Source organism: Hemitrygon akajei, chromosome 19 (genome assembly GCF_048418815.1).
Source record: "Hemitrygon akajei chromosome 19, sHemAka1.3, whole genome shotgun sequence".
NCBI classification, from domain to species: Eukaryota; Metazoa; Chordata; class Chondrichthyes; order Myliobatiformes; family Dasyatidae; genus Hemitrygon; species Hemitrygon akajei.
Genome location: NC_133142.1, coordinates 22,369,972 through 22,389,048, shown reverse-complemented (window position 1 = coordinate 22,389,048; position 19,077 = coordinate 22,369,972). Strand labels below are relative to the sequence as shown.

The window sequence follows — 19,077 nt, the reverse complement described above, 5'->3', positions numbered from 1 at the left end:
AAGGTCAGCAGCTGACTACGCGTTTGAATTTCGGACCTTGGCCCAAGAGAGTGGCTGGAACAGGGAGGCCCTGACGATGCTATACCACCACGGACTCCCAAGATAAACTGAAGGATGCCCTCGGCTTGGAAGAACAAGCCGAGGACTTAGAGCCTCTGGCCGACCAATCCACTCGTCTCGATACTTGTCTGGCAGAGCGTAAGTGGGACTACATCAAGAGGTCAAAGAGGGCTAACCTGAGCCTGGACTCAATGCATCATGGATGCACCCCTTGATCGTGGACGATGATCAGGCCATCTCCTGCTCAGGCTCCTGTTGAGCCTATGCAAATTAGACACATAAGAAGCTCTGCCTATGAGAGGTTCCAGTGTCGGAGTGGAGGTTGCTGCCCTTACTGTGGGGAAGCAGGTCACCTATACGCTGAATATCCAAAGCTGCCCATGTTGGGAGGACTGTGCAGATAGTCCAGTGTCAGGAGGACTGTAATGGTAGCAGCCGCCACCCCCGACCTCACAGATTTTAGCGTCACACTAAGGGTGGATATCTCCTGGGGTATGAATTGACGAGAGGTGAATGCTTTTTTGGTCTTTGGAGCAGCGGGAAATTCTCTGGACTTGGGGACCACCTGTCACCTCAACATACCACTGTGTGAGTTGAGTCAGTCCTTGTCCACAACTGTCTTGAATGGCTGCCTGCTAGGTTCCGGGCAGATACAGCACCAGACAGTGTCATTGCAGATGAGGATAGGGAATCGTGGAAAACATCAGTTTTTACGTTATTGATGCTCCACTCATACCCCGATCCTTGGGTACTCTTGGCTGTCCCAGCATAACCCATCCATGGACCAGAGGGAGGGGAGAATTACTGCTTGGTCCAGCCATTGTTAGAGGGTTTTCAGCTTGGTGTTCCAAAGCCCAGACTCTCCCAAGACCAGCAGCAAACGAGGGGACAGACTCCTGCTCAGGATAATCTGGAGCCTTCAGGAAACCCCGTCCTACCTTCAAGGGAAGACAAGCTGGATCTGGCCAATAGGCCAGTGCAAGACATGACCCACTCTAGTCAAGGGTGCGCTGGAATGAGATCTCCAGTTCAGGAGCAAACCGAGGAGATGCGCAAGCAGTATGGAACTCTAGCAGCTAAACCAAAGGGCTCCAGTTGTCAGGTCCCATCTATGGGCAAGGATCCAAGACGGAGATCCTTGGAACCTAGTCCCAGGAGCCCAAGGACCATTTGTCACACCTCACTGCTGATGTCTGAGGAGATGAATGAAGATTTGGTCTGTGATTTGGCTTCCCTTTTCACTAAAGACTTTTGCAGACCGATGGGGAGACTCTAGGGTCTGCTGCAGCAGCCCCGCTACCGACGGAGTCTCAGCAGTCATACTTGGAGGAAGGTTCGGTGGTAATTGCAGCACCAAAGTTAGTAGAAATCCCTTCCATCTACAAAGATTTGAAAGAGGTCTTCATAAGGGAAAAGCCTCCACTGCACTGACCTTAAGACTGTGCAATAGATCTACTGCCATGTACGTGTCCTCCACAGGGTTTTGATTATACGCACTCTCAGGCCTGGAGGGATGCACAATGTAGGATTATATTGAGGAGGCTCTTGCCCTGGGATTCATTTTGCCCACCACCTCTCCAGCTGGAGCTGGCTTCTTCATACAGTAGAAGGAGGGGAGTCTGTGACCTGGCATTGATTATAGAGGGCTGAATCACATAATGGCAACCTGGTTCACATAAAAGGGGGTGATGAGTGGAAGTCAGCATTCAACACACCGACAGAACACTATGGCTATCTGGTCATGCCCTTTGGCTTTGTGAGCACCCCAGCAGTTTTCCAGGCCTTTATAAATGATGTGCTCCAGGATGCTCTCCAGAATATGCCTTCATCTACCTGGATGACATCCTAATTTTCTCAAAGTCCATGGAGGAACATATTGCTCACGTCAGAGACATCCTAAAGAGGCTTCTTGATCATGGAGCTTATGTAAACCCGGAGAAGTCTGATTTTTACGTAACCACTATTTCTTTTTTGGGCTTCATCATCTCTAATGGCATTCTCAAGATGGACCCTAGTAAGACGCCGGCTATCAGGCATTGGACACCACCATCCAGTGTGAAGAAGGTCCAATGATTCCTGGGATTTGCTAACTTTTATCGAAAGTTTATCAGGAATTTCAGCTCAGTGGTGCCTCCGCTGATGGCACTAACCAAGGGATCCATGGGTCCTTTTGTTCGAACTACCGAGGTGGAGGCTGCATCCGCAGAGCTCAAACAGTGGTTCACAACAGCTCCCAGTTTGGTTGCACCTAACCTGGACCTTCCCTTCATCGTGGAAGTGGACGCCTCAGACATCAGAGTGGGTGCAGTGTTGTCCCAACAGACACTTTCAGACAATAAACTGTACCCACGTGCGTTAGTTTCCAGGCATCTATCCCCGGCAGAGGTGAATTATGACATTGGGAATAGAGAGTTACTCACGGTCAAGCTGGCTCTGGAGGAATGGTGTCACTGGCTCGAGGTGGACAAGAACAATTTTATTGTATGCATGGACCACAAGAGCCTGGCTTATATCAGAAGGCCAAGAGACTCAATTCCAAGCAGCCCAGGTGGTCTCTTTTCTTTAACCATTTTAATCTCATCCTGACCTATCAACTGGGACCTAAGAACCAGAAGCCAGATGCCTTGTCCCGTCAGTTCAGTGAACCTGAACGAGAAAAGCAGCCTACCACCATTTTGCCCCAAGCCAAGGTGATAGTGCCTATTCTTTGGGGGATTGACACATTTGTTCGCAGGACCCAGGTGCCAGGGGAGATTCCTCAGAATGGCCCACTGGGTCGGGTGATCGACTCTAGTCATGTCCAGTCACAGGTTCTGCAATGGGGACGTGCATCAAGATTGACATCTCACCCAAGGATTGCCAGGACCCTCAAGTTCATTAAGAGCTGATAGTGACCTGGAATGATGAAGGAGGTCCTTCGATATGTACTGCCATGTAAGGTGTACACCCCGAACAAGTAGTCCTGCACCCTACCTCAAGAGCTCCTTCTCCCTCTGCCTGTTCCAGAAAGACCACAGGGTTACACCTCAAGTACTTTCTCACGGGTCTTCCTCCTTCCAAGGGGAAGACCATTACATTGGTAATTGTGGATCGTTTTTTGAAGGCCTGCAAATTCATCACCTTGGACAGACATCCACCTGTGGCAGACACGGCCGAGGTTGTCCTGCAGCAGGTCTTCGGGATCCATGGTTTTCTGGTGGACATTTTGTCAGATTGCAGTCCAGCATTTGCATTGTGTTTCTGGAAGGCATTTTGCAAACTGATTGGGGCAATAGTAAGTCTTTCCTCTGGGTTTCACCTGCAGTCCTCAGCCAGATGGAGCGGGTGAATCAAGGTATGGAATGTACCCTCAGATGCCCAGCCTCTGAAAGACCGAACAAGCGGAGGGATGATTTGATGTGGGCAGAGGTCGCCCACAACACTTTATGACTTAGTGTGCACAGGATGTCTCCTCTTCCCTGACCAGGAGGCAGAGATTGGAGTTACTGTGGCTGAAGATCTCTTCTGATGCTGCAAGAAAAGTTGGACTAGGGCAAGGGAGATTTTGATAGCTTCTACCTGGAAGGCTGAAGTAAAGGCTAACTGCAAGAGAAGACAGGGACCAGTTTTACAGACTGGCCAACAGGTCTGGCTGTCGCCAAATGATTTGCCTCACCAAGTGGACTCCAGGAATTGGTCGCCCCAATTCATTGGACCCTTCAGGATTCTCAGGAAAGTAAACCTGGTGTCCTACATCTTGCAGCTCCCCAAGACCCTCAAGAATAATTGCACTTTCCATGTTTCCAAGTAAAAGTCTGTGGACACCAACCTGTTAGCAGGTTTTCACTGTGAGAAGAACTTTGGACTCGTGAACTATTCGAGGTGTTCGGCAATATCTTGTGGACTGGGAAGGATTCGGACCAGAGGAGAGGTCCTGGGTCACTCTCATCCATGACAACAATCAACATCTCTCTGAGCAGCCAGGGCCGTAAGGAGTCAGCCATAGGGGAGGGGGTCCTGTTACAACACCTACCCATCAGGTCAATGACCATTTAACCCCTTCTGAGCTTGTAGCATGTGAGGTCTGTAGAGTAAAAACTGAGAATGCCTGTCAACTGGTTTGATTGCTGGATTTGGGCTTATTGTTTATATGTAGAATTTAATGTACAGTAGTTTGAAAGCCATGGAAATGTTGTGTGTCCAGACATGACTGAATGAGATGACAATGAGTGGCCACTGGAGTATCTAACATCCTGTGTTTCAAGAAAGGGGTGGTCTGTGTTGATGGCATGAAAACAAAAGATCAAAGAGTTTGTCTGTCTCGTGATTACTCTGCTTATAAAGCTTGTGAATATATTGGGCTGTTTTTTGAATTTTCTTTGGACTTCAGCTGGGACTGGGGTCACAATTGGTGCCTGGGGAACAAGGAGTGGTTTCACGAGTGAGTCGAAAATCGGAGTTTTCCCAACAACAGCAATCAAGTGGTGACTAAGAATTGTGAACCCAATAATGTTTGTGACTTGCAGTAATCTTAGTACTTTGTGTGGTTTATTTCAGCTATCTATTTTATGATAGTAAATTAAGCTTGAGTTTTTTTTTGTCCTCATATGCTTATTGCAACATTTCCTGGACGCTCAAATGGTTGGGTCTGATTAACCCAGTCCATTACAACAGCGAACCCACCTGCATCTACAATCTCACTCTCATGCAATTTGTAGCCGTTACTTTAAAACAAACCAAAACTGCTCAGAGACTAAGCATGGGGAGTTGACAGTGTATGATGTGCTCCACAATAATGAAGTTCTAAGTTGAAGAAGGTATGTTCAATCCTTTACTAAGAAACCGCAAAGATGAACAGTCTTGTAGCAATAAAAAAAATGAAACAAACTAATAATGCAAAGAAATAAACAGTCTAAGCATATTCAAGAGTACTTAAGTGTTAGTGTTGAGCGTATTTAAAAATTAGCGGTCAAAAAAAATATAATTTCCCCGACACACACAAAATGCTGGTGGAACGCAGCAGGCCAGGCAGCATCTATAGGGAGAAGCACTGTTGATGTTTCAGGTCAGGACTAATTGAAAGGAAAGATAGTAAGAGATTTGAAAGTAGGAGGGGGAGGGGAAAATGCAAAATGATAAGAGAAGACCAGAGAGGGTGGGGTGAAGCTGGATAATTTCCCCGACCTACCCCCTGTTCTAACCAGACTAAAACTGAACTAATACCAAACTGTGAATATGTAACTATGTTCTTCACTTCCACCACGTCCCAAATTATAGGTGTCAAATTACCCATAATAAACATGCAACACAAAATACGATACAGACGGACTAAAAGAGGCAGTGCACATGGTCCCTACGCCCTTCATATTCATGTATTTATCAAAGAGCCTCTTAAACACCATCAATTCCACTATTACTCTGGTAATACATTCCAGGCACCTAACTTTCACTGTAAAAGCCTGCCTCTCATGTCACCTCTGTAGGAAACCAGTGGGTCTTTAAAAAAAATAAGATTTGTACTTTTTAACAAATTCATGTATTTTTCACACTCACTGGCAGAAAGTGATATAGCAGCTAAACTAACGGTTTATCACCTTTCTCATTTTTCATTGCAACGTATTAGCACATTCCCCACGTGATGTAATTGTTTTAACTATGTAGCCTATTAACTAATTCATCTCTATCTAAGGAATCTTTTCTATAAAAGTGATAGATATTTCAGGAGCACCATCTTGGGTTCTTCTTTTTATTCCTTTGTCTTACATCCCTTAGCATTATTCGCTCTTAGCATCGTTTCTCATCTCTTTATTTAATTTGCTTAGTATTTGTATGTTTGTACTCCAAAATGAACTGAAATCTTGGAGTTAAGACTGCTCACCATTTTTAACTCCCAGAAGAACCCTAAGGATCATAAATTAAATGTAAACCCAACAGCTCTAGCTTAAAAGCATGTCTTCTGGTGTTTTCCATTTCTACCCTGGGGAACAGATTCTGATTGTCTCCCCGATGTATACTTCTCATAATTTCAAAAAACTCATACCCTCCAATGCAGACAGTGTCCTTGTTTAGATTAGATTAAATTCAACTTTATTGTCATTGTGCCGAGTACAGATACAAAGCCAAATGAAATGTAGTTAACATCTAACCAGAAATGCTACAGGCTACTGTCAAGGAAGTTTATGGTGACGCATACATCCATAACCAGTAACACTGCATTGTACAAACCTAAAGCTGACAAGGCCCCTGCACTTACCTTGCATGATCTGCCTGGTCATGAAAGTCTGCGTCATCAGTATTTGGAGAAACACAAGAATGACGCCAGAGCTATTGTCTTTGTAGTGGACAGTGTGTCATTTCAAAAAGAACTGAAGGATGTTGCTGAATTCCTCTACATGTTGCTGACCGATGCAGTGATTGTGAAGAATGCACCACCACTTCTGATAGCTTCCAACAAGCAAGATGTGACCATGGCCAAATCTGCAAAATTAATTCAGCAACAACTGGAAAAGGAGCTAAACACACTGAGGACAATTTGCTCTGGTGTACCAAAGTCCTTGGATGAATCTGGCGTTGCTGGCTCTGTACCCTTGGGAAAGAAGGGAAAAGATTATGACTTCTCTCAGGGGCCTATGAAGGTCGAGTTTGCAGAGTGCAGTGCAAGAGGCAACAAAGGAAGTGGCGGCGAGGTGGACATAAGCACTATAGAAGCTTGGCTTGTTAAAGTAGCGTGAGGTGTTGTAAAAAGACATGTGCATGAGGATGAACGTTTGCCTTTTACTGAGACTGTCCAAGAATTGTGTTATTTGCAAAATAACTGCAAATAAAAAGTAAGTGCTACAGCACACAAATATAAAAAGTACTGAGACAGTACATTATGGGTGCAATACTGCTTAGCGCTGTGATGTGAGGTTCAGCAGGGTCACAGCCTCAGGGAAGAAGCTCTTCCTGTGCCTGCTGATGCGGGAGCGGAGGCTCCTGTAGTGCCTACCGGATGGGAGTAGAGTAAAAAGTCCATGGTTAGGGTGAGATACATCCTTGATAATGCTTTTCGCCCTGCCCAGGCAGCATTTATGGTAGATGTTCTCAATGGTGGGCAACTCTTCACCACACGCTGGAGTGATTTGTGGTAAGGATATATTTAAAGAATAGTTTTATTTGTCCGATGTATATCGAAACATACAGTGAAATACATTGTTTGAGTCAACACCAACACAGTCTGAGGATGTGCTGGGGCAGCCCGCAAATGTAGCTATGCTTCCAGCTCCAAAATAACATGCCCATAACTCACTGTCACCCTAACTTGTATATCTTTGGAATGTGGGAGGAAACCCATGTGGTCATGGGAGAAGGTAGAAACTTACTTAGACAGCAGCAGGAATAGAAACCTGATCTTAAATCTGTTGTTGTAAAGTGTTACACTCACCACTATGCCACTGTGCTGGCAAACTACTACACATTTTCCATGATTTTCACATCCTTCTTATAATGGAGTGATAAGAACTGCAAGCAATACTTCAAGTGCGGTCTGATTGAAGTTTTTGATCGCTGTAGCATGACTTCCTTCATCTTGTACTCAACGCCCTTATCAATAAAGGCAAGCATTCCACGTGCCTTTTCTTTAACCACCTGATCCACTTACATAGCCACTTTCAGTAAAATGTGCACCTGGACACCCTGAAGTCCCTCTATACCTCAGTTCTTCTATGGACTTGACTGTTGTTGGCAGGATACCATGCCACAAGGCTCTTCATCACCATTCTCCACTCTGACTCATCATTATTTGAGACTTGGCCCTTTATGATGATGTCTTCTGCAAACTTCTAGATAGAGTTAGAATAGAATTTGGCCACACAGCTGTGAGTGTATCGGAAGTAAGTCAGGGGCCTGAAGACATACACACACTTGTGGAGTTCTAGTGTCAAGGATGATTGTGGTGGAGGTCTTGCTGCCTGTCCTTACTGATTGTGGTCTGTTGGTTGCATCTGGGCCGGATGCTTTCTGTAGGTTCACGCTCCAGAAGATTGTCCTTTCCAAATGTTTTGTTAGGACATTTGACCCCGTCCCACCCATACCAAATAGTGAGTGGTCCTTATCACAGTTGGGAATTTGGAAATCAAGTCAAAGTCAAAAAGTCAAAGGAAATATATTATCAAAGTACATATACATTCAGTGGCCACTTTAGTAGGTACACCTGAATATTTGCTCATAAATACAAATATCTAATCAGCCAATCACATGGCAGCAACTCAATGCATAAAAGCATGCAGACATGGTCAAGAGGTTCTGTTGTTGATCAGATCAAACATCAGAATGGGGCAGAAATATGATCTAAGTGACTTTGACCATGGAATGATTGTTGGTGCCTGATAGTCTGGTTTGAGTATCCTCATAAAATGTTGACCTCCTGGGATTTTCATGTACAATCATATTTAGGGCAAGGGTTCTCAACTTTTTTTTATCCCATGGACCAGTACCATTAAGCAAGGGGTCCATGGACCCCAGGTTGGGAATGCCTGCTCTGGCATTTACAGAGAATCCTGCCAAAAAAAAACCAATTAACATCCAGTGAGTGGCAGTTCTGAGGGTGAAAACACCTTGTTTATGAGAGAGGTCAGAGGAGAATGGGGAAATTAGTTCGAGCTGATAGGAAGGCAACAATAACTCAAATAACAATGTGTTACAACAGTGGTGTGCAGAAGAGCATCTTTGAACACACAACACATCAAGCTTTGAAGAGGTTGGGCTACAGAAGCAGAAGATTCTTGTACAGCATTATTGGTTCTTGTACAGGAGGTACCTAATAAAGTGGTCACTGAGTATATATTACCATATTCTGCCCTGAGTTTCATTTTCTTACAATCATTTGCAAGAAAAATAAAGAAATACAATGGAATCTACGACAAGCCATACACAAAAATAACCAATGTGCAGAAGACGACAAACCGTGAAAATATAAAAAAAACTGAGAACATGAGTAGTAAGAGCCCTTGAAATTGAAAGTAAGTCTGTAAGTTGTTGAATCATTTTGGAGAGGTGGTTGGTCAGTGAAGTTTCCAGGCTGGTTCAGTTGTCTGATGGTTGTAGGGTAATAACTGTTCCTGAAACAGGTGATCTGGGACCCAAAGCTTCTGTACCTCCTGCCCAATGGTAATGACAAGAAGAGAGCATGATCTGGATTGGGAGTAGGGGAAGGGGGGTGTTGGTCTTTGATGGAATTGGAATTGATTTGTTATTGTCATATATCCTGAGATACAGTGAAAACTGAGTTGCATATGGTTACTCTTCATATAAGATAAAACAATAATAGAATGGAGAAATGAAGTGTAACAGCTACAGGGAAGATCAGTGCTGGTAGACAATAGGGTGCAAGGTCATAAGGAGTTAGACTGCAAGGTCAAGAGTCCGTCATGTCATATTAGGGAACCGTTCTATTGTCTTATAACAGCTGAATCAGGAATAGGTTTTTACTTGTTGTTTTGTGGCAGCAGTACAGTGCAAATATATAAAATACAATCAGTTAATAAATAAATAAATGAAAAACAGTACCAAAGAGCAATAGCAAGGAAATATTCGTGGACTGTTCAGAAATCTGATGGAAGAGGGAAACAAGCCATTACTAAACATTGAGTGTGGGCCTTCAGGTTCCTGTACCTCCTCCCCGATGGTAGTAACGGGAAGAGGGCATGTCCAGATGTTAAAGGTTCTTCCACCGGTGGGTGCTGCTTCTTGGGGCATGGCTTCTTAAAAATGTGAAGAGGGCTGACTCTGCGAAGGAGCTGACCTAGTCTACAACTCTCTGCAGTCTCTTTTGACCCTGCGCACTGGACCCTCCTTATCAGCCGGGGTAGAAGGTGTCCTTGAGGCTGGTGATATGCTCTTTCAGGCTTTTGTATCTTCTGCCCACTATGAGAGGGGAGAAGGGAGAATATTTGGGGAGTGGGATCTTTGATTATGCTGGCTGTTTTACTGAAGCAACAAGAAATACTGACAAATCCATGGAGAGGAGACAAGTTTCCATGATGTGCTGATCTGTGTCCATAAATTTGGTAGTTTCTTGTGGTTGCAGGCTCAGTTTACCAGAATTTTAAAAATTTGTCTGATATCAGGATCTTGTGAAGTGAAGTGGTGCCCCACAAATGAAAATTTCCGATCTGGAAAGTATGGCTTCTGTGATTTAGATATTTGAGAAGTCTGGTGAGGTGCTACATATAAATTCATAACAACTTGGATTTGGGTCAGGAAATATCAGAGGTCAACTGGATATTGAAATTAGCTCTGCCGGGAAGGAACACAAAGAGTGTGCAACTATTACCAGGTCTCCCAAATTCTCACATATTGCTTCTCATCTAATTAATTTTGGTGCTGATACTTAATTTGATGAAGACTGTAATGCAACCAAATACCACAAGCAAAGTGGAAATGAATAACAATTGGAAATATTTTTGATGTTGTTAGCTGCCGATACACTTTTGGACCTTTGTTTCTGAATGTGCTTTGGGAGCTTTATCACTAACTTGAAATATGGAATCTCCAATGGTGCAACACTTCTATATTCTTGCAATTTCAGCCTGCATTTAATATTTATGCCCTGGAGTATGCTGTAAACTTGTTTCTTCCTGGTCTTGGAATTGAGTGACTATCAACTGAGACAAATATATTCACACTTTTAGGTGTTTTTGCATTCCCATGTGCTATCATTCTCAAGTTCTAAAACTGGTGTTCCCTGTCTGTCATACATGCACATGATCAAACAAATTATTTAATGAAAGATAACTAGATACCCTTTTTTTGATTTATCAAATTATGTGTTCTGTTTTGATTATGCCATTACAGTCATAGAAAAGTTCAGCACAGAAAAAGGCCATCTGGTATGTGCAGAACCATTTAAACTGCCTACTCCCTTCAACCTTCACCCAGACCATAGCCATCCATACCCCTACCATCCATGTACCGTACCTATCCAAACTTCTCTTAATTGCTGAAATTGAGCTTGCACGCACCACTTGCACTGGCAGCTCATTCCACACTCTCACGACCCTCAGTGAAGAAGTTTCCTCTGACGTTCCAACTTTTCAACTTTCACCCTTAACCCATGACCGCTAGTTCTAGTCTCATCCAACCTCAATGGAAAAACCCTGCTTACATTTACCCTATCAATACCCCTCATAATTTTGTATAACTCTATCAAATCTCCTCTCAATCTTCTGTGTTCCAAGGAATGAAATCCTAACCTATTCAACCTTTCCTTATAACACAGGTCCTCCAGTCCGGCAACGTCTTTGTAAATTTTCTCTGTACATTTTCAACCTTATTTACATATTTCCTGTAGGTAGGTGACCAAAATTACACACAATACTCCAAATTAGGCCTCACCAATGTCTTATTCAACTTCAACATAATATTTCAACTTCTGTACTCAATACTTTGATTTATGAAGGCCATTGTTCCAAAAGCTTTCTTTATCACCTTATCTTGCTGTGTCACCTCTTTCAATGAATTATGGACCTGTATTCCCAGATCCCTTTGTTCTACCATTCTCCTCAGTGTCCTACCATTCACAGTGTGAGACCTAACTGGTTAGTCCTACCAAACAGCAACACATCACTTTTCTGCATTAAATTCCATCTGCCATTTTTCAGCCCATTTTTCCAGTTGGTCCAGATCCCACTGCAAGCTCTGATAGTCTTCCTTGCTGTCCACTACACCCCCACTATTGGTGTCATTCACAAATTTAATTCTCCAGTTAACTACATTATCACCCAGATCATTGATATAGATGAGGAACAACAATTAATCCAGCACCAATTCCTGCGGCACTCCACTAGTCAGAGGCAACCATCTACTACCACTCTCTGGATTCTCCCACAAAGCCAATATCTAATCTTATTTACCACCTCAGTTTGACTGCCAAGCAATTGAACCTTCTCGACCAACCTCTCATGCAGGACCTTGTTAAATGCCATGCTAAAGTCCATGTAGACAACATCCACTGTCTTGCCGTCATCATCTTTCCCGGTAACTTCCTTGAAAGACTCTGTTAAATTTGTTCGACCTGACCTACCATGCACACAGCTATGCTGACTTTTCCTAATCAGTCCACGTTTATTCGAATACTCATATACCCAGACCCTTAGAAAACTTTCCAATAATTTCCCTGCTCCTGATGTCAGGTTCACCTGCCGATAATTTTCTGGTTTATTTTTAGAGCCTTTCTTAAACAGCGGAACAACGTTTGTCTACCCTCCAACCCCCGGTACCTCACCTGTCACTAAGGATGATTTAACTATCTCTGTTAGGGCCCCTGCAATGTTTGCACTTGCCTCCCGTAGGGTCCGAGGGAACACCTTGTCAGTCCCTGGGGATTTATCCACCTTGATTTGCCTCAAGGCAGGAAATATCTCCTCTGTAATCTAAATAGGGTCCATGATCTCGCTGCTACTTTGTCTCACTTCCATAGATTTAGTGTCCTTCTCCCGAGTAAATACTGATGCAAAAAAAAATCCATTCAAGATCCTCTCCATCGCTTTTGGCTCCACACATAGATTCTGGCTTGAGCAGGCTTGGGAAAAGTATTACCAATTTATTCCCTCCCTGTTCGTCCAAGGATTAATGAAGGGTATCAAAATCAATTGAACGGAGAGTATCATTCTTTAAAGATATCCTGTAAATAGCGCATAAAGGAAGGCAACGAGAGAATGCTAAAAACGTGCTAACATTTATGTAACGCCTTTGTAAATTTTCCATTTGGCGTTGTAATGCAGATGAAATATCTTTAAATCGGAATCTCTTCCAGCCCACTCCCTCTAACTGTGTGAAAACTTCAACCTGGGAGAATAAGAGCGAGCTGCAAGCTCGAGAAGGTGGTGATATAGAAATAATCAGAAAACTGTGCTGCCTTATCCCGTGTTATTGTTATATTACATTGAGCGAAATAAATAGCCACCCAGAAATGCATTCAGCAAAGACAAAAAAGTGAACTGATTAAGTAAAAATAATTTTGAAAAAAGAACGAGGTCAGAATGCAAGCATGGAAATGGGAATGTGAATGTCGCTTTAAATTTCCAGGCTGGATGCTGTGGTTCTAGCCAATTGTAGGGAAGGTGTAGAATGCTGGGAATGCTGGGAATGTTAAATCAAGCCTGGCTGGGATAAGCTGAATGGTGAAAGGCTGAGGAGGGATTCCTAAGGTAAAAAAAATCTCTGAAGAATCGGCTCTTATTTTATGCCTTTTATTTTAACCCCTTTCCCTTCCATCCTTCCTCCTTTCGGAAAGGATCATCTGCATAAAGAGATCATTGCGGCTGCTGCCGGGTTTCTATTAACCAGCAGCGGAGCGGTGCTGTGACAGAGACGAACTAAAGGGTTTCACATTTGTAATTTGGCATGTAGTGTGTGAAGAGAGAGATGCAATGATTGGAGGTGAGCGACCGGCTTTAATTATTGCAGCTTGGAAGCTGGACGCCCTCTTTAAATCAAAGCTACGGGAACGTGATATTTTGCTAGTCTATCATATATAGTACGATTAAGTGCGTAATTTTCTTTAACCGAAGGCCTCAAAATGTATTTTATATGAGATATACTGTGGATTGGTCATCGTAGTCATTCAGCAAATGCTCATTGACAGAATAAATGGTTTGAAATGACAGTGGTTTAAAATGTATTGGGGATCGATGTCACTGTTTTATTTTGATTTTTTTTGAAGCAAGATCGAGCGTTATTTAAAGTATCTGCAAGGTTTAATCAACGTATTGATTGCTAGGCGGTTTCCTGGGCACAGCCCTTCCCATCTGCCATGGTGTTTGATGGGTGCGCGGAATCTGCTGCCTCCACCTAACCTAGTACCGGAGATGGTGGAATATGTTTTGATTGACGCTTCACAGTCCATCCAGCAATTTAAACATTCACGATTCTAGGTTATATTGACCAATCGGCGAGGTTGGGGGTCGGTCGATGTCAAGTTTGGCAGCAATTTCGGTTTTGGGCGAATATCCCCCCCATCCCTAAACTCCTTTTTTAAAGCCGTACACATTAACGTTAACCTGTTCAAGGCTTTTTTAGAATCAATGGTGAACTGTCATTTACATATTGGGTAATCGATGTAAAATACATCGTTTTTAATGTACCTTTGCGTTTATGGAGTGATAAAGCAAAAAAATATGGATCTTCGATTTTTTTATGAAACAGTTGTGGTTTGACATTCTTGTTGTGAGTAATAATTTTAATACAGTAAATTCTATTATTAGTTTCCAGGCATGTGAATATCTTGTGATACCACAAGAATGGCTGGCAGTCATTGCGAGCCATGAGCATTACATTATTCATGAGAATCTCCCATATTGATCATACACAAATAATTCTGACTAATTTATTTTAATTTTTAAATAACCTCCTGGTACTGATTCATAATAATATGTTTCTCCTGTAAGGTCTGATACATTGTGGATTCGAGAAGCCCCTGCCATCAACATTCAACAAGCAATCAAGTGCTGATTGATACCCAAAATATCTGTAAGTTATTTATATTGTTTGATTTTTATTAGCTGTTTATATTCCCCACTGGGTGTGAATCTGTTCCGGATGAGTGGATTAAAGAAATTTTTTTATCAGTAGATCTTGGAGTTCAAATGTGAGACTGAGCTATTCCTTTTCAAATTCATGATTTGAAGCCCAAATTATAAAAATTACTACAAGTTTGTGACAATTGTCAGCCCAGCTCAGAATTTAAGATACTGGAATGGCAGAATTGGAAGGACCTGCTATTAGGTAGTGGGGTCGAGGATACTGTGTTGTGTGTCTGGGAAATTTTAACTTTAACCTGATAGCAGTAGAGAAGTGGAAAACATCAAACATCTTACCAATGCTATTCTAAATCTTGACAAGCTCAAAATGAACTTGGAAATATTTGCATAAAATTCAGTACACAGTTCCTTATATATCTGTAACCAAGGCAACATTGTGTGCACTTCCTTCACAACCTAATATATTGTTCCTGAAAATTGTAATGGCGAGTTCTCAACCTTCTGTTTTATTTTCAATCTAAATGCAGCAAAGGGAATATAGTATGTTTCAAGAAAGTTAGAGGAAGCAACCCTGAAAGGTAATATTATTTTTGACTCGTTCTAACTCATAAAAACAGTAATAATTACAACTGTAAAGATTTATCACATGATAGATTTAGTTATGTTACGCACATAAAATTGCTAAATAGTTGCGGATGAATACAGATGGTGTTTATCACACTGAATCATGTAGATTTGTACTTGCGAGTTTTATTCCCACTGCCAACTGAATTGGCATGTGTTGTCCATGAGAGATGCTGAAAGAAAGCTAAATGTAATTAACAAAGCATAAGGAAAAATCCTTAAAGGTGATTCATCCTTTGCTGGTTACAAAGTGGTACTGATGAAAGCTGTGGAGATTCTGTTTCCTTCTCTTAAATAATGCATATTGGAAGGGCACTTAGAAGAGTGATAAGAAAGAACAGACAAAGTCACAATCTAAATAGGAACCCATAATGTACTTCATTAGGATTGGTTTGTGTTTTATATTTTTAACATGAGTTACCATGTCAGTAATTTCCTGACTTTTATTTTTTTAACCCACCTTCTACTGGTCAACATCCCATCGCTCATCTCATTCGGGTGATTTCCTGGATTGCTTGTTAAGTAAAAGTTCAAGCTAATTTTATACTGAGCCATGAAGGTAAAGCTCTAGGGTTCATAGTGGATTTCCTGTGCAAATTTGATTAATTTCAGCTGTGCTCTTTTTGAAGACCGTTCCTTGAGGTTGTGAATGAATACTTTTCACTCCACTTCTGTGGGTTATGTGGTGGGATGGGGCTAATGTGGGATCGCAGAATTTACCACATTAGATGCTAGATGGGGTGGCTGGATGAGTAGTTCAGGAAGTGGTACGTTCCCTTTGCTGTTTCTATTGGTTTTACTTGTGCTTCTGACAAAGAAACTGCTTTCTCAGGATCACTTCCTAAGCTTGTTCCTTTATTTTCGTGAAGGGCCAGGGACTTTCACGCATTGATGGTGGTGTTGAATCTTATTTCAAGGAAGCATTGTGAACCTCCTCGAATCATTTAATCCATTCTAGTTCGTTCTACCTGTAATGTAGTTCAGGGTTAATACTTATATTGGGAGTCTGGTGTAAGATATTCCAATGATGTGGTCTATCTTTTGAATTAGACCTGTAATTTGAGGATATTGGTCTAGGAGAGTATACTGAGGTTGGCTTTCTTACCCAGCCAGAAAATTCGGCAGACTGAGAAATAATCGTACTTTTCCAGAGTTTTGAGATGCTGCTGTAGGTAGTACATCTTTTAACAGTATGTCGGAAGGTGGGCCTCACTGCTACCTTGTGGACTATGAGCTTTAGGATAGGTTTCAGTTCTTGAACTTATAAACTTTGTTCTGCTCGGATGGGCAAAGGCTTACCAATGAATGAGATGATAATAAATTTCATCAGTGTCTCCTGTCATAGTGAGACATATGAAATATGGAAAAATTATTTTTTCAATGATGGAGGTGGTGTTGTGCATAAGGGCAAATTGAGAGATGATCTTTATTTTGTAGGTATTATCTTTGTTTTACAATTCCATATCCAATTTTGAATCAACCTCATTTCTGGAGAGAAAGTAATATGGGTTAACAGTTTCCCATTTTATCCTCCGCTGTAGCAGGAAAATTATTGGGGATGAGATGCAGTAGTGCAATAGGAATGATTAAGAAAATCATTGAAGTGATGATACAGTCTTGCTTCCTTTCACTTTGTAGTTGGATCAGCTCTATTATGGGTCAGCTAGTTAGATTGTGGCTTGCATGCCATCATACAATAGTGACAAATTTCTCAAGGGCAGCCAATGTTAAGAAAGCTTCTGTAAAATAAATCTTGATTGACACAAAGACTTTTGTAAAGTCAAAATAGACCATGAATAGTGGTTGATCGCCAAAGCACATCAGCAAAGGATCTTGCAGATTTCTGTAGATGCACAGTGGAGAGCATTCAGACTGGTCGTAGTACAGCCTGGTATGGAGGCTCCGAAGCACAGCATCGCAAGAGGCTGTAGAGGGTTATAAGACTCAGTCAGCTCCATCAACCTTACTTATCTTTTGAGGACATCTTAAAGAAGCTGTGCCTGTAGAAGGCAAAAGCCATCTTGAGGTCTCTCACTCTCTGTGACTTGCTGCTTTCTCGTTACTACCATCAGGGAGGAAATGCAGGAGCCTGACGACCCGCGCTCAATGATTCGGGAACAGCCTCTTCCCCTTTGTATTCAGATTTCTGAATGATCCATGAACTTATGAACATAACCTCACTGTTCCCTTTTTATGCACTGCTAATTTTGCAATTTATAGTAATCTTTATGTTTGTTGCTCTGTACTGCTGCCACAGAGCAATAGATTTCACATCATATGAGACAGTGCTAATAAAATAAACCTGCAACCTGATGCTGCTACCTGCATTTTATTTTAGAATGACTCTGCAGTGAAGACCATGTGCATTGCCATTGTGAACCAGGAGCAGCTTTTTGGCTCAGATTTAGGAGGTTCCCTGTGGTAACTTTCTGTGTTTCCTTTTTGGAAGGTGATTGCAGTTATGTTGTCATTGAAGTTCCCTGGCATTATTACTTTATTCCGGATGTGAGAGAGTCGGTGCCTAACATACTTTTCGACCAGTTGTAGAACTTTGCTAGGGATATTGTCTGCTTCAGATGCGTTGATTTTTGCCTTGTCACAGTGGATTGACGGTGATACTGAGTCATTTGCACTGGATTAGAATCAAAGGCATTTAAGGATAGTGTTGTAGTTAGGAGTTCTTTGAGGAAATGACTTGGCTAGGTATAGTGACTGAATAATGGGTACATAGTTTCAGTTAGAAAACTAATGTGGTAGTTAATTTTTTTCAACTCTGATTGCAAAGTGAGTAGATGTGCTTGCCTAAATATTGGATTGGCCTTATGTTGTGCAGCATTTTCTGATATTGTTTATGTACGAGAGGCGATGAAACAGCTGGATGAAAGGCATTATGCAAATCCAGATGCATGAACTTGAATGGGGAAAATAAGGGATGAGAAGTTTTTGTAGGATTGGGTAATGATCCAAAATCTTATTAAAGCCACCCATTTTTAACTATTGATGGGGACTAGTTGAGATAATTTAGCTTGGTACAGATCACAGATTAAATCCAGATTCTTAAAAATTAATTGTTGTAGTAGTTCATTAAACTGACCAGTGTGTTTCAAATTTTGCATCCGGAAACAAATCTGGAAGTAGCACGAAAAATTAGTAAGTGGTGTAAATGGTTTTCCAATTTAATTTTTACAACATTTAAATTGTAAAATAACTTTCTCCTCCCACTCTCCCTCAGCAATCAAAATGTGAAATGTGTATGAATCTGCTCTTTTCTCGGTGTACTGTCTTTGTTCCTTTTTCTATAACGACTGCAAAATGATTTCTTGTTTTAACAGATTAAGTCGTATAATATGTAAGACAGGGTGAACCAGGTTGCAAACACTGAACATGCTAAATTAGTATAAAACCAACCAATACCAGTCTAAGAAATTGCCAGTAAAATGAATGCATCCAATGGGTGGCTTAGGTCCCTGTAAGTATTCCTTGATGGAAGTTTCTTGTGAAGGATATCATTTATTTTATTATAAATTAAAGGCTGTTCATACAGAAACTGGAATTGGTTTTATTATTGTCACAGATACTGAGATATAGTGAAAAGCTTGCATATTGTTATACAGACCAAATCGATACGCAGTCCATTCAGGTAGTAGATGGTAAAGCAAAAACAGAATGTTAACCTGCAACAGCTGCAGAGAAAGTGCAGTTCAGCTAGACAATAAGATGCAAGATCAGAACCAATTACATTGTGAAGTCAAGAGTCTATCTTGTCATACAGTAGCCTTACAACAGTGGAGTAGAAACAGTCCTTGAGCCTGGTGGTTTCAAGTTTTTAAAAAATATATTTTCTGCCCAATGGGGGAGAGGAGAAGAGAGAATATCTGGGGTGGGTGGGGTCCTT

General features: G+C 41.8%; 1 protein-coding gene and 1 pseudogene across 2 annotated transcripts in view; both read left to right on the top strand.

Annotated features, from left to right (window-relative positions):
• The first annotated feature begins 1,075 nt into the window (after window positions 1-1,075).
• On the top strand, window positions 1,076-6,830 carry LOC140742152 (signal recognition particle receptor subunit beta pseudogene; annotated as a pseudogene).
• Window positions 6,831-13,159: 6,329 nt separating this feature from the next.
• Window positions 13,160-19,077, top strand: part of LOC140741811 (ERC protein 2) — a 767,514-nt gene continuing 761,596 nt past the window's right edge. The window contains exons 1-3 of one of the 2 annotated variants that reach the window (XM_073072222.1): window positions 13,373-13,458; window positions 14,466-14,547; window positions 15,086-15,136. The gene's annotated coding sequence lies outside the window, so the exon portion shown is untranslated. Of the gene's footprint in view, window positions 13,227-13,372; window positions 13,459-14,465; window positions 14,548-15,085; window positions 15,137-19,077 lie in introns of those variants that run through there. The other variant, XM_073072223.1, reaches the window with a different exon arrangement.